Below are 15,575 nucleotides of genomic sequence, written 5' to 3'. Positions count from 1 at the left end.
CTGAAGGGCAGGAGGCAGGGGCGTCCCCCTGAGCCTCCAACACCATACCCTCTAGTTCAGGATACAATGCCAAAATGACTACCCCCTTCTGTAATATTGAGGCAGGGTTCTCATGCTTGTCACCACCAGGGAAGCTCCGGGACAAAGGATCAGCTTTGACATTTTTGACTCCTGGATGAAAAGTGACAATAAAATTAAATCTAGTGATCCTCATTGAGATGGTTCTAATCCTTCATTGGAGTCCAGCTGTGTTTAATTAAACTGATAGGACTTGATTTGGAAAGGCACACACCTGTCTATATAAGACCTCACAGCTCACAGTGCATGTCAGACCAAATGAGAATCATGAGCTCAAAGGAACTGCAAAAGGAGACCAGAGACAGAATTGTGGCAAGGCACAGATCTGGCCAAGGTTATAAAAGAATTTCTGCATTACTCAAGGTTCCTAAGAGCACAGTGGCCTCCATAATCCTTAAATTGAAGTGTAACATTCCTGGGGGCGTGCTTGCATGGTGCACCACCTCCCACCATGCAAGAGCGCAATCTTACCTGTCAGTCCATGTTGCACTCTTTGTTTCAATTCCTGCAGTGTCCATGTCTCTTGTCTGATTGCTTAGGGCGTCGGCGCGGCTTTCTGCTTGTTTCTTATAGCTACCATGTGCACAGTCCTAATGGGTCCTCAGCCTATTGCTGTGAGTCACTGGATACTTAAACCCCCTCCACCCAGTAGGAGGTGCCTGAGAAACACTTTCACACAGTTTGTCTTTTTCAACTGAGGTGCCAGGTTCTGTCCTGACTCTAGTCTGTCCGCCACCCTGGGGGCTGAGTACCCAGGGCCTTTTCCTGTACCTGTGACTTCTAGTCTGTTTCCGCCACCCTGGGGGCCGAGTACCCAGGGCTGCTACCTGTATCTCTGACTTCTAGTCTGTTTCCGCCACCCTGGGGGCTGAGTTCCCAGGCTTGTTCCTGTACCTTATTCCCGGTTCAGTTCCTGTCTGAACAGTGTCCTAGCCCGTTACTTGTTTCTCTCTATGTCCATACCTTCCCTTTGCCTGCAGTGTCTGAACTTGCACCTAACTCCAACTCGTTGTCTCTGTACTTCTGTTTGTGAGTTTTGTGTCCACTCGCTACTTCATTGTAAGTACCTTGTGTGTATCTGGTTCTGAATCTTCCTGTATTTTCCAGTCTGTTCCATGTGAATAGAACCCTGTCCTGTCTGCCTTCACCTTCTGCTCTGCTTGTTCACCGCTCCGGCGGTTCCGCTCTGCTTCGCTTGTTTGCCGCACCTGCGGTTTTGCTTCGCTCTGCTTGTTCTACCGCATCTGCGGGTTTTGCTCTGCTCTGCTTGTCTACCGCATCTGCGGGTTTTGGTCTGTTCTGCTTGTCTACCACATCTGCGGGTTTTGCTCTGCTCTGCTTGTCTACCGCATCTGCGGGTTTTGCTCTGCTCTGCTTGTCTACCGCATCTGCGGGTTTTGCTCTGCTCTGCTTGTCTACCACATCTGCGGGTTTTGCTCTGCTCAGCTTGTCTACCGCATCTGCGGGTTTTGCTCTGCTTAGCTTGTCTACCGCATCTGCGGGTTTTGCTCTGCTCTGCTTGTCTACCGCATCTGCGGGTTTTTCTCTGCTCTGCTTGTCTACCGCATCTGCGGGTTTTGCTCTGCTCTGCTTGTCTACCACATCTGCGGGTTTTGCTCTGCTCAGCTTGTCAACCGCATCTGCGGGTTTTGCTCTGCTCAGCTTGTCTACCGCATCTGCGGGTTTTGCTTTGCTCTGCTTGTCTACCGCATCTGCGGGTTTTGCTCTGCTCTACTTGTCTACCGCATCTGCGGCTTTTGCTCTGCTCAGCTTGTCTACCGCATCTGCGGGTTTTGCTCTGCTCAGCTTGTCTACCGCACCTGCGGGTTTTGCTCTGCTCTGCTTGTCTACCGCATCTGCGGGTTTTGCTCTGCTCTGCTTGTCTACCGCATCTGCGGGTTTTGCTCTGCTCAGCTCATCTACCGCATCTGCGGGTTTTGCTCTGCTCAGCTTGTCTACCGCATCTGCGGGTTTTGCTCTGCTCTGCTCGTCTACCGCACCTGCGGCTCCGTTCCTGTGTCCCAGTCTGTACAGGTCCCTATCCTGCCTGCGTTTCTACCTGCCAGTACCCGCCTCTCTGCACGTCAGCCGTGCCTGCCTGTGCCCACATGTCTGCATGCCAGCCGTGTCTGCCAGTGCCCACCTGTCTACATACCAGCTGTGCCTGTCAATATCCACCTGTCTGCATACCAGCCATGTTTGCCAGTACCCACCTGTCTACATGCCAGTCTAACCTGCCTGTTCCTGCATTCCCTGGTGAGGGTCAACAGCTGTGACCGGGGTCTGACCTGGAGTAGCACCTGGTCCCTCTGCTCGGTTCCTCCTTGGTTCAAGGAGTCGACTGAGCCGCCGGTCGGATCGGGTTGATACTTAGTTACGCCCCTCCAGGCACTCCTCGGTTCATGGTCCAGTGGGATCATTAATCACGCTCACGCCAGCCAGTCCGGGCGCGAGCGTAACATGAGGAAGTTTGGGACCACCAGAAGTCTTCCTAGACCTGGCCGTCCAGCCAAACTGAGCAATCGTGGGAGAAGAGCCTTGGTGAGAGAGGTAAAGAAGAACCCCAAGATCACTGTGGCTAAGCTCCAGAGATGCAGTAGGGAGATCAGAGAAAGTTCCACAAAGTCAACTATCACTGCAGCCCTTCACCAGTTGGGCATTTATGGCAAAGTGGCTAGACGAAAGTCTCTCCTCAGTGCAAGACATATGAAATCCTGCAAAGAGTTTGCTCAAAAACACATGAAGGACTCCCAGACTATGAGAAATAAGATTCTCTGGTTTGATGAGACAAAAATAATTCTAAGCGGTATGAGTGGAGAAAACCAGGCACTACTCATCACCTGCCCAATACAATCCCAACAGTGAAACATGGTGGTGGCAGCATCATGCTATGGGGGTGTTTTTCAGCTGCAGGGACAGGATGACTGGTTGAAAACGAAGGAGATATGAATGCGGCCAAGTACAGAGATATCCTGGATGAAAACCTCTTCCAGAGTGCTCTGGATCTCATACTTGGCCGAAGGTTCACCTTCCAACAAGACAATGACCCTAAGCACACAGCTAAAATAACAAAGGAGTGGCTTCAGAACAACTCTGTGACCAATCTTGACTGGCCCAGCCAGAGCCCTGACCTAAACCCAATTGAGCATCTCTGGAGAGACCTGAAAATGGCTGCCCACCAACGTTCACCATCCAACCTGACATAACTGGAGAAGATCTGCAAGGAAGAATGGCAGAGGATCTCCAAATCCAGGTGTGAAACACCTCATGGCTGTACTAGCTCAAAAGGGTGCTTGTACTCAATACTGAGCAAAGGGTCTGAATACTTATGACTATGTGATATTTCAGTTTTTCTTTTTAAAAAAATTTGCAAAAAAATTCTACATTTCTGTTTTTTTCAGTCAAGATGGGGTGCAGAGTGTACTTTAATGAGAAAAAAATTAACTTTTTCGAATTTATCAAATGGCGGCAATGAAACAAAGAGTTAAAAATTTAAAGGGGTCTGAATACTTTCCGTACCCACTGTATGACAGGTTCTTATGGCCAGTAAAAACAGTAATAGGATGGATAGCCCCCTCCAATCAATGTCGCCAGTCTTTGAATGCCAATTTGATAGCCAAAAGTTCCCTATTACCCACGTCATAATTTCTCTCAGCCGAAGACAATTTTTTGAAAAGAAAGTGCATGGACGCCATTTACCAGGGGACGGACCCTGAGACAACACAGCCCCAACCCCCACATCCGACGCATCAACCTCCACAATAAAGGGTTGGGAAACATCTGGTTGACTGAGTATAGGTGCTGTGGCTTAAAAATTCTTCAAGGAAGAAAAAGCCTGAAGGGAGGCATCTGACCATTTGGAAAAATCAGACCCCTTTCTAGTCATGTCAGTCACGACTACTGAGTAATTTTGGATGAATTTCAGGTAGAAATTAGAAAAGCCCAGAAAACGTTGTAGAGCCTTCAGGTTCTCAGGACAGTCCCAATCAAGGATCTTCTCTGGATCCATCCGAAAACCCGAAGATGACAACAAGTACCCCAAGAACTGCACCTACTGAACGGCAAAAACAAATTTTTCTAGTTTGGCATAGAGTTTGTTATCCCTTAGTATCTGGAGTACCTGTTTAACATGCCCCCGATGTGTCTCAAAATCAGATGAGTAAACCAAAATATCATCCAGATAGACCACCACAAACCTCCCCAACAAATGATGGAAAATATAATTTATGAAATGCTGGATCAGCGCAGGTGCATTGGTCAAACCGAAAGGAATAACGAGACTCTCAAAATGCCCTTCAGGGGTATTGAATGCTGTTTTCCATTCGTCCCCTTCTTTGATTCTAACCAGATTGTAGGCTCCCCTTAAATCCAACTTGGAGAATACCTTAGCTCCCACAACTTGCCTGAACAAATCTAGAATCAGAGAAAGAGGGTATGGATCTAAGATAGTAATTAGATTTAATTCCCGAAAATCTAAACAGGGATGTAGACCGCCATCTTTTTTCTTCACGAAGAAGAACCCTGCCACCACGGGCAAAGATGAGGGCCTGATGTGTTCCTTCTCCAGAATTTCCGTAATGAAATTCTTCATGGCTTGTCTCTGAGGGCCAGAAAGTTTATATAGTCTGGACTTGGGTAGTTTAGCTCCGGGAGTCAGGTTAATAGGACAGTCATATTCACGATGAGGAGGCAAATCCTGACACCCCCTCTCGGAAAAAACGTCGTCAAAATGAGACAGAAAAAGGAGGTAATATTTCTGTAGAGACTGTAGCAAGGGACATATCTAAACAGTTCTCATGCCAGTAATCTCCCCATTCAATGATCTCCCCGGCTTGCCCATCCACCATGTTGTTTCACCAACCAGGGGAGACCCAAAACAATTGGGGTGGGAAGACTGTCCAGGACATAACAAGGGATTATTTCACAATTAACCGACCACACCCTCAGTTTTACATTATGTACAATCTAAGTTAATGCTTTCTGTGCAAGTGCTGAGTCGATGGTGAAGATGGGAATAGGTTTAGCTAAAGTACAGCAAGCAAGACCATGAGTTTTCATAAACTCAGCATCAACCATGCTGTCTCCAGCTCCACTGTCAAAAAACACAGAAATTTTCTCAGTTTTGCTCTTTAGCACCACCTCTGCTGTCAGGACAAACCGGGAACTGCAGGTTGGCGATAAATGCACCCCTTGCTTATCCAACTCCAGACTACCAAGGGTTAATCGAGTCTCCTTTTGCTTAGGAACTGAAGGACAGGTAGGAACTGAAGGACAGACCCCAATAAAATGTCCCTTTCTCCCACAAAAAAAACCATATGCCTTTTTTCTTGTAAACCTGTGGGGAAATGTATGATGAAGAGGCACCCCTCAGCACTGTTTCACTGCCAGACTGCTCCCCCGGCAGAGGTACACAACCCTGACAAGAAGGCCCCGGAGAAGGTGGTCTCACTCTATCTAGAAGATGTCTATCAATACGTATAGCCAACGACATGGCAGCCTCCAAGGACTTAGAGGTTTCATATACTGCCAAAGCATCTTTCTAACTTTCAGTAAGGCACACACAAAATTGGTTTCTAAGGGCTAAGTCATTCCATTTAGAATCCGTTGCCCATCTACAGAATTCAGAACTGTACATCTCCACTGACCGATTCTCCTGCTGAAGGCGACGTAGCCTAAACTCAGCCAGGGCGACTCGGTCAGGGTTATCGCCAAGGCCCAAAAAAAAACCCTCCGCACACTGGAGACAAACCGAATCATAAGGTAAAGAAAAAGCCCAGGATTGAGGATCTCCCTGCAACAGTGAGATAACAATTCCCACTCGTTGCTCCTCACTTCTGGAGGAGTAAGGACGAAGTTTAAAATACAGTTTGCACGCCTCCTTGAACACAAAAAAACTTTTCCCTACCTCCTGAAAACCTGTCCGCGAGGGCAACCTTGTGTTCATGCTGGACAAGCCTACCTGCAGAGGCCCCCACATTAGCGACCAGTAGCCGCTGATGCTGTTGCTGAACCTCACAGCAGAGGTCATTCACCTCCAGAGACAGACCGCGTAGCTGCTCTGCAAGCTCTGCATCTGAACCCATACCAAGGAAAAAGGAAAAAAAAACATGCCTGAAAAAAAACAACACACAATTAAACCCAAGTGTCAGTTTTTTTTGTTTTTCCTAAATGTGCACGGCCAGAGATAATGTCTAGTGTAGGAAAGACAAAGTGCAACATGAAGGGATGAGGGGAAGGGAGCCCAGACACTAAGGAAAGAGGGGGTAGAGACCTCCTAGGCTGATATAATATCACCCTGTCTTCCCCACCATCCCTATATTGGTTTGTCACCAATCGCTGATCAGAAACCTAAAACCCTGTATCTCCCTAGAGCTAGGCTGTGGCTAGGGAAGGGGTGATGAGTGCTAGTCAATCCCCACTAACAACTAAAGACAGCAAGGGGAGACAGACACAGGGGAAGTAACTTAGCTTGAGCCGACTTCAGAGAGACTACACATATGGCCTCTTAGTACCAAAGAGGAAGTAACCAGGCTGCAACAGCTCCAAGCCTTCACAAGGGGTGATGTGAATATAACCGGCACCTCCCTATAGCAAACAGGAAGTATTTAAACATCCATTTAAACGCCTGGGTGTCAATTAGCTGGAGGGAAGTAGCCACAGGGTCCTAGAGTGAGACAGATCTACGAAGGTGTCTGTAATACCAAACGAAGAGATCTCCTGCAACCAACTGCAGGGCTACTGTCTGTCACGTCTGACACACCGATGACAGAAATATAATCTCTGTAAAATTAAATGACTTGTGTTTCCACCCTCTTGTTCTTAAAGCCTACTGTATAAGAGCTCTAATTGATTCTGGCCTGCACTTTTTCCTCATTTTTAACTTACTGGCAAGTCTTTTTGCCCTTACCTAACAGCATCGCACAAATCCATCCCTTCCTCGATATTTCAATATTTCCTACTTTCATGATGGTTAAGGTTGAAAAAAGACACAGGTCTGTCAAGTCCAACCTAAAAACCAAACTTAATTGGCAGTTGCCAATTTCCCCATATTTGGGGGAAAATTTCTTCTCAGCTCTGAATATGAAAGTCAAAATACATCCCTGGATCATATTACATTTTCCAGAAAGGCATCCATAACCTTCTTGAACTTGTTCATTGAACCAACCATTACAATATAGTATGGCGGAGTTCATAGTCTTAAGATTGCCAGCAAACAAATAAAGACAACAACAGCAAAAACGGCATACTCATGGGACCGGCAGGAATAAAATAATAGCAAAAACTGGCGACATTTGACCTGCTGTCAGATCCTCTATAAGTCATCTATTTTTCTAGAACTTTTCAAAAGAAATTATGTTGAAGCACATATTGGGTAAGCACATAGTGCTCCGCTTGTTCTGTATGCACTGTGATTCCATTGATATGCTATGCTACTATATCTTGACTCTCCATTTGAAATGTATCTGTTTTATGATACTGTTTCATGGCATGACACCCAATGAAAGTGTTTTACTTTTAGTGAAAATTTTAAAATAATATGGAGCTTGTTCAGGAGCAGAGCCCACACAATATTGGCAGATGTCATCTGTGTTAAACAGCCAGCATCTTCCTGTGACAACAGCGATTGGAGCTGAATTCCAGAGCAATCTCTGACAACTGAATTTAAGATAGTCCAGGGTGCGAAGGTGCCTGCCATGTGGTACTTCTGTGAAGTCCAGCCCTATGTGACAGTTGTATGCAATGTATGGAACAAGCATTCAGATGATTGCAGGTTTTAAAAACCTATCCACAAGAAGGTACACAACCCGTCAAATAAATATCATATTTTTTGTTTTTATTTAATTAAACTGTACAGATGCATCTTTTTGTCTCTTCGTTATCTCTTTGGGATTTTTTATGTTTTTTGGCTTGTATTTATTTATTTTCATTATAACAGTGTTCACTTGTCAAAGGAGAAAAGCATGTTGAGGTCTGTATTTCATTCTAATTATTCTCTTTTTATAGGGATATTGCATCATTCATTCATTCTAGCAATCAGCCTCTATGTGTCATATTACCTACAATTTGCATTTATATAATTGTTTTCTTGCTAATATTGCATTATACCAGTTTCATTATTTATATGCACACTGCACTTTTTATGCCACTATGTAGATTTGATCCATCTACAATACTGTGGTATTGATCTCTGTTCTATTAATTTATATATATATATTTTACACATTCCATACTGTCATATCATGTGCTGTTATTTATTTATGATCTTATGTTTTCCTTTTTTATGTGATTTTATAATCATGAATCTATACAGTTTAACTGAATAAAAATATATGTATTTCATGTCTTGTATTCCTTCTTGTATATAGGTTTTTCATGATTGATTTAGGTACATTACTTGACATATACTCTTTTGTATATTAGTGAATAGGTCTGATTGCAGGTTCAAGTTAAAGGAACTGATAAAAAGTAAGAAAAAAAAAATCTGCCTGTGCCATCGGCAATTGGAGGTGAACTCCGGAGCAATCTCTAACAGCTGAATTTAAGATGCGCGGTCCAAGGTGTGAACGTCCCTTGGCTTGTCATGTGGTTCTTCTGTGAAGCCTAGCCCAATGCTGGGCTTCATAGGTGACTCTGACAGTTGTATTGCAGTACATATTTAGAACGAGCATTCACATGACTGCAGGTTTAAGACAAGGGGATTAAAAAAAAAGTATAAAGTATAAAAAAAAAAAGTTTTTAAGAATATTAAAACAAACCAAAATTTCTCTAAACAAAAACAAAAATGTATATATTCAAAAACATTAACATATTTAGTATTGCCGTATCTGTAAAAGTCCAATCTATCAAAATATGGATCTTGTCTTGGTGGAAAAGGAGATAGAGGAACGCTTTCTGAGGATAGTAAGTTAAAAATATATAGAAATATAAAATAAAATATAGAAAATGTGCTCACCTGGCAAAGTTGTGCTATTGGTACATCTCCAATTGCATTATAGTGGATTCCAGCAGGTGCAGCCATCCTGGTATACTATGCAAAATTCCTCCATGGGGAGTTCCCGCAGAGCAAGATGGAGTGAAAAAAAACAGATGGAGGGCGCTCCCAACGCCATAAGATATGTGGCATAGACGCCCAAACACGTGTTATGGTTCCAAGTCTTTGGGACAGCCCTCCATCTGTTTTTTTTTCACTTCTATCAAAATATAAAATTATTTAACCCACACAGTAAACGTTGTAAAGCAAGAAAAAAATTGAAACTTTAGAACTGCTGTCACTGCACCACAGCAAAAAAAATATCAATACAAATTTATGAAAACATATTTACCCCTAAGTGGTTTCAATAAAAATGTCAGATTCTAAAAAACAACATTACAAACTGCTCTACCGACAGAAAGATGAAAAAAAAGGTACAGGTCTCAGCAAATGGCGATTTTTTTTTTTTGCAAATTATAAGTTTATTATTGTTGTAATCATACTGACCTGAAGAACCATGTTGCTAGGTTGCTAGGCCATTTCTACAACAGAAAAAATGCCATAAAAAATGAAACCCAGAAAACAATAGTGGATTTGTGTTTTTTTTTTCAAAATTACATCACACTTGGAATTTTTTCCCTGTTTACTAGTACATTGTATGATAATAAAGTAAATGCTGTTATTCAAAACTATGACTCATCCTGCAATAAAGCAAATGCTTGCATGGCATCTACTGTAGATAGAAATATATGCATCTTGGAAGACGGGGAGGAATAAACAAAGTCTCAAAAATGAAAATTGGTTGCAGTGGTAAGGGATTTCTCAAGCTCTAGCTTCAGGAGCACACTACGCTCCTGCCTACTTCTTGCTGGGGAACATGCGCTCCTGATGACTGACAGTTAAAACCAGTGTCATTGTCGTGATCCTGGCTGAACTGTGCAATCTACAATGCTGCAAGCACATGGCACTTTGCCTCTGAAGCTAGGGGAGTGCAGGGGCACTGAAGCAGGTTAAATCCAGTGATTCAGCCAGCTTCAGAGCAATACTTACAAGCTATCAAAAAGCAAAGAACTTACAAGTGCTGTGTTCCTTGCCTAAAAGACTGACCACCTCTGATACACTGCAGAAATGGCCAAAAACCTAGGCATCAAACAGTAAATTATGGAATAAAAATCCTATATAGGTAAATTGAAAAGTTGCTTATTGTTACAAGCACTTTGTAACTGCACCCATTTAAAAATAGACGAAAAACCCTTTAACATATTGGAGCAGGCTGGCTTCCACTTCTTTTGGTTTGATTACCATACTCTCCACTTGACTTTCATGTACATTCTTTAATAGAGTTGAATATTCTTAAGCATAAGTGTGACACCCCAGGGGTCTGGTTGCCACAGTGATAGAGATATTATGTCTGAGAGCAGGTGGGAGGTCCTTTGGTCAGGGATCCTGTGCATGCCACACCTCCTGCCCAGTCTTGGGAGGGGAAGAACTTCCCCTGTATAAACCCGGGGCTGAGGCAGGGTGAGTCAGACAAGGAGAGTGGAGACAAGAAGCAGCATAGGAAACAGCAGGCTTACAAGGAGTCAGGGGCTGGCAGCTGCAGAGCTTGCCCTGACTAAGAAGATTCTTTACCGGACCCGGAGTCCGAGGCTGTGGGGACTAACTCCTACCCAGCAGCAGAATCCGTCAGGCAGGGGATTTCAGGTCCCCTGGCCCAGAAGCCCGAAGGCACGGTCACACGCGTGGGACCAGCACCGCCATCGTGGAGCGGAAGCCATTAGAAGGCCCCGAGTCACCGGCCATACGGGTGAGCACCACACGGTACACTCAGGGACGTGGGTTACTTACATCAGCTTCTAGCAAGGTAGCCAGAAGAGTACAGTCAGTTTGGGAGGCCTACAACTACGCCTGGCCAGGGGAGATCCCATCTGCTCAAAGACTGACCAGGCCCCGTTTGCTAGCAAGTACTCCGGGAGGGTCTGTCGTTGTTACCAGTAAAGACCCTGAACTACACCGTACCGTCTCTGAGTGGTTCCTGCTACCCCCATCATCCACGTCGGCTGCCCTGAGGCCATACCCCTCCCGTTGGGGGTTATACTATCACGCTGCACAATCCTACCACCGGCCTCAGCGGTCTGCCCTGCAGCAGCAGCTCCCTGGCTGCTCTCAACGGGTGGCGTAGTCATCAACTGTTTACTACTAATAGACTGCCGTCTAGTTTGACTCCCTGGGCACGGACCGGGTCACCGCCACGAGACTACAACCCTCCACTGATCCGGCTCCGGGTAGGCTCCCGCGTGCGCAGCGCAGCGCGACACAGGCCCAGGGGCACGTCAACTTTGGCGTAGTCGGCAGGATTTCGTGCCCGCAACCACCGGGTACTGCGTGCCTGAAAAAGAGACTTTTCAAACTTACCAGTGGTGAAGATTCCCGCCATCTGTGAAGATTCCCGCTATCCGTGGAGGTTTCCCGCCATCCGGCGCCATCTTCTACCTTCTTCCCGCCATCCGCGAAGTTTTCCCGCCATCCGGCGCCATCTTTGACCTTCTTCCCGCCATCCGTGGAGTTTTCCCGCCATTGGACGCCATCTTGAGGACGCCGCACGGGAAGAAGAGGGGCGTGGACTCCGAAAGCGCGCGAGAACTGAAGCCCCGCCTCACGTCCGGACGTTGCGTAAGGTCCTGGAAGGAGCCCAGCAGACGCCGACGTCACCGGAGCGCGACGGAAGGTCCTCAACCCTGACGATCCACTGCGGAGCCGCGGCCTACGGAACAGGATCATCGCAAGGTAGGCCACGGTCCACTAGGGGGGAGGAAGATGTCGGATACGGAGGAGAGCTTCACTGCCTCAACCCCCGCCAGCGCCACCGCTGCTGCAGTTATGCCCTTCACCATGCCCTATATCCCGGGAGCAGCTTGGCTACCCCAGTACTCAGGGGAGTCACATACCCTGCATGACTTTAGAGAAAAGCTGGATAGCCTCTTCCAGGTGTACCCCCTCACAGAAGAGCAAAAAGTGAGCATCCTGGTGGCCCAACTAACCGGGGCAGCCAAAAGGGAAGTAAAATCCTGGCCACCTGGGAGGAAGACTGTCGCAGGGATACTAACCCGGCTGAAGGACACCTTTGATACCCGCACCTCAGCCGAGATTAAGCTTAGATTCTACGGGTGCAAGCAGCGAGCGCATGAGAGTATAAGGGACTATGCACTAAACCTACAAGAGGCCCTGAGGGCCATAAAGCAGACCGACCCTGATGGGGTGGGAAACGAGGACAGGCTGTTGACTGAACAATTTATAGAGGGTTTATATTGCAATGCCCACCGAACCCAGTTGCGGGCAATGGCCTTACAAGATCCCCATCTGGACTTTGCACAGTTCAAGGACAGAGCCATCCGGGTGCTCCGAGAACCGGCACCAGGTGGCGTTGTGACCCAAAGACGCCCCACTACCACTTACTACCAGGAGGCGGCGCCCTTGTCAGCAGGGCCTGTGGGAGCTGATGCGCAGGCTTTGGACAATGACCCGGCTCCAGACCTACACCATCAGGTCCAAGAGCTAGCTAAGAGCGTTGCTGCGCTAACCCGAACTGTGCAGTCTTTACAGGTTTCCACCCCAGGGAAGATCCAGCTGGCATCCGGACCGGAGGACATCCCGTGGCGTCGACCAAGGAGGACCCCACCGGCCAGAGGAAGACCCAGTGACCGATACAGCGAGGACGGACGACCCATCTGCCGCCGCTGCAATCAACCCGGACATATGGAAAGGTACTGTTCTTTAAACGGGCACAACCTGGGGTAGAGGGCCAACCCCCAGGAAAAAGATCACCAGGCCCATCGAACTGGCGCAACAGATATGTGGGAGGACGTCCAGTCTTGCCTGTGGTACTGGATGGCATTCCCATGAGTGCCCTACTGGATACCGGGTCACAGGTCACCACCATCCCGTACGTGCTCTTCAAGCAGTACTGGAATGACTCGGATATTACCCACTACCCTGACGACGACTTGAGTATCATCGCCAGCAATGGCCAGCCCGTGCCACAGATCGGATTTAAGGAGGTGGCCCTCAAAATCGGTAGAGTCGAACTGGCCGCACAGGGACTGATCATTGTAGATATTGATAAACATGAGAGTCACCCAAAAATAACTCTAGGAACTAACGTAATTGAAAATTGTCTTGCAGAGGTGATTTTCCTTTTACAGCAGGTTGCCAAGAACGCCAGCTCCGGCGAGCAGCGGGTGCTCCAGAAAGAGATCCGGGCACTGATGCAACGGCAACAAGTGGAACTCTCCGGCGGTGAGATTGGTAGCGTAAGAATGTGTGACCCTTTTCCTATTGCCATGCCCCCAAAAAGTGAAATGATGATTTGGTGCCGGGCAGCTATTGGTCTGAGAGGAAGAGATTACCAGGCAATGGTAGAACCAGTTTACTCAGACAGTAGGCCCACCATTTTGACAGCACGGGGGGTGGTCAATGTACGCCATGGGAGGGTGCCCATTCGCATAATAAATATCGGGGAGAGGGAAGTGTACCTGCCCCGGTATGCCACGCTAGCCAAATTATATACCACTAATCAAAATTCTATACAATCTGTGGAACCCTTGCCTCCATCTCACCCGGAGGAAGGTAACGGCTCTAAGAAAGACATGGAGGACTGGTGTCAGCAACTACATTTGGGTACTGATTCCACTCCCTCACATCAGAAACAAGGAGTCTATCGGGTGGTTCAAGAGTATGAGAGAGTGTTTAGTAAACACCCGTTAGACTTCGGGCGAGTCAAGGGGGTAGAACACCGCATCCCCACGGGAGATCATCCTCCCATAAAAGAGAGGTATCGACCCGTACCCCCTGCACATTACCAACACGCCAAGGGGATGCTTAGAGACATGAAGGAGGCTGGGGTAATCCGGGATAGCTGTAGCCCCTGGGCAGCCCCACTAGTTTTAGTCAAAAAGAAAGACAACACCATGAGGATGTGTGTAGATTACCGGAAAATCAACCGTATCACACACAAGGATGCGTACCCCTTACCAAGGATAGAGGAGTCATTGGCTGCTTTAAGATCTGCTAACTTCTTCTCTACCTTGGATCTCACTAGCGGGTACTGGCAGGTTCCTGTAGCAGAGGCGGACCGGGAGAAGACCGCATTCACCACCCCGATGGGACTTAGTGAGTTCACCTGCATGCCGTTCGGACTCTGCAACGCCCCAGGAACCTTCCAACGATTAATGGAGTGCTGTCTGGGCCACAGAAACTTCGAGACGGTCCTGTTGTACCTGGATGATGTCATCGTATACTCCAAAACTTATGAGGACCACCTGAAACACCTGGCGGAGGTGTTCGAAGCTCTGGCGAGTTACGGCCTAAAGGTGAAACCCTCCAAGTGTCACTTCCTGAAACCAAAGGTGCAATACCTGGGACACGTGGTGAGCGCTGACGGAGTGGCTCCCGACCCCGATAAGATCACCGCAATTAAGGGATGGCCAAGCCCCTCCAGCGTAAAAGAAGTGCGGCAGTTCCTAGGGTTGGTAGGCTACTACCGAAGGTTTATTCCCGGTTTCACCAAAAAGGCAGCGCCTATGCAGGACCTCCTGATAGGCCAGTCCCGGAAGGCCAAGAACCAGAAGCCGCCCTTCAAATGGGAAGAGCTAGAAGAAGAGTCCTTCCGCCAGCTGAAGATGGCCCTCACGGGGGATGAAATCTTGGCGTACCCAGACTATAGCCAGCCCTTCATCCTCTACACCGACGCCAGTAACATCGGGCTAGGAGCCGTACTATCCCAGATTCAGCAGGGGAGAGAACGAGTGATCTCCTATGCCAGCCGAAAACTGCGACCCACCGAAAGGAACCCCGAGAATTACAGCTCATTTAAGCTAGAGTTCCTGGCTGTGGTATGGGCAGTCACCGAGCGCTTTAGGCATTACCTCGCTTCTTCCCGGTTCACCGTATACACGGATAACAACCCGTTGATACACCTGGACACGGCAAGACTCGGTGCCCTGGAGCAGAGGTGGATGGCCCGTCTGTCCAACTACGAGTTCACAATCAAATACCGGGCAGGACGCTCCAATACTAACGCGGATGCCCTGTCCAGGATGCCCAACCTGCCGGACGAAGGAGAAGATCCGGAGGGACTGGAAGAAGTTGAACTCCCTGCGTTCCACCGTCATGGGACTATCCAGTATTCCCACCGGGTAAGGGGTAAACAGGCTGCTACGTTGAACCCCTTACCCCACTACAACTGGGCGGAAACGCAAGACAGCGACCCTGCCGTCCGACTGGTGAAGGAGATGCTGACTCGGCCGGAGGCTCGACTTGAACCAGACGCTCCGGAGGAAGCCAAACAACTATGGGCGGAGAAGAGTCGACTATTCCTTTACAAGGGGAAGTTGTGCCGCAGAATGGTCAACTCCCGGACGCATGAACTACTCTGGCAAGTAGTGGTGCCACGAAGAGACGCAGCCATGGTGATGGAGGCATACCACGACGGAGCTGGACACTTCGGGTGGAAAAAGCTGGAGTTCCT

The sequence above is a fragment of the Phyllobates terribilis genome, unplaced genomic scaffold (assembly GCF_046119375.1).
Source record: "Phyllobates terribilis strain yellow unplaced genomic scaffold, ASM4611937v1 Scaffold_11__3_contigs__length_659146591, whole genome shotgun sequence".
NCBI classification, from domain to species: Eukaryota; Metazoa; Chordata; class Amphibia; order Anura; family Dendrobatidae; genus Phyllobates; species Phyllobates terribilis.
Note: the sequence above shows the minus strand (reverse complement) of the source record.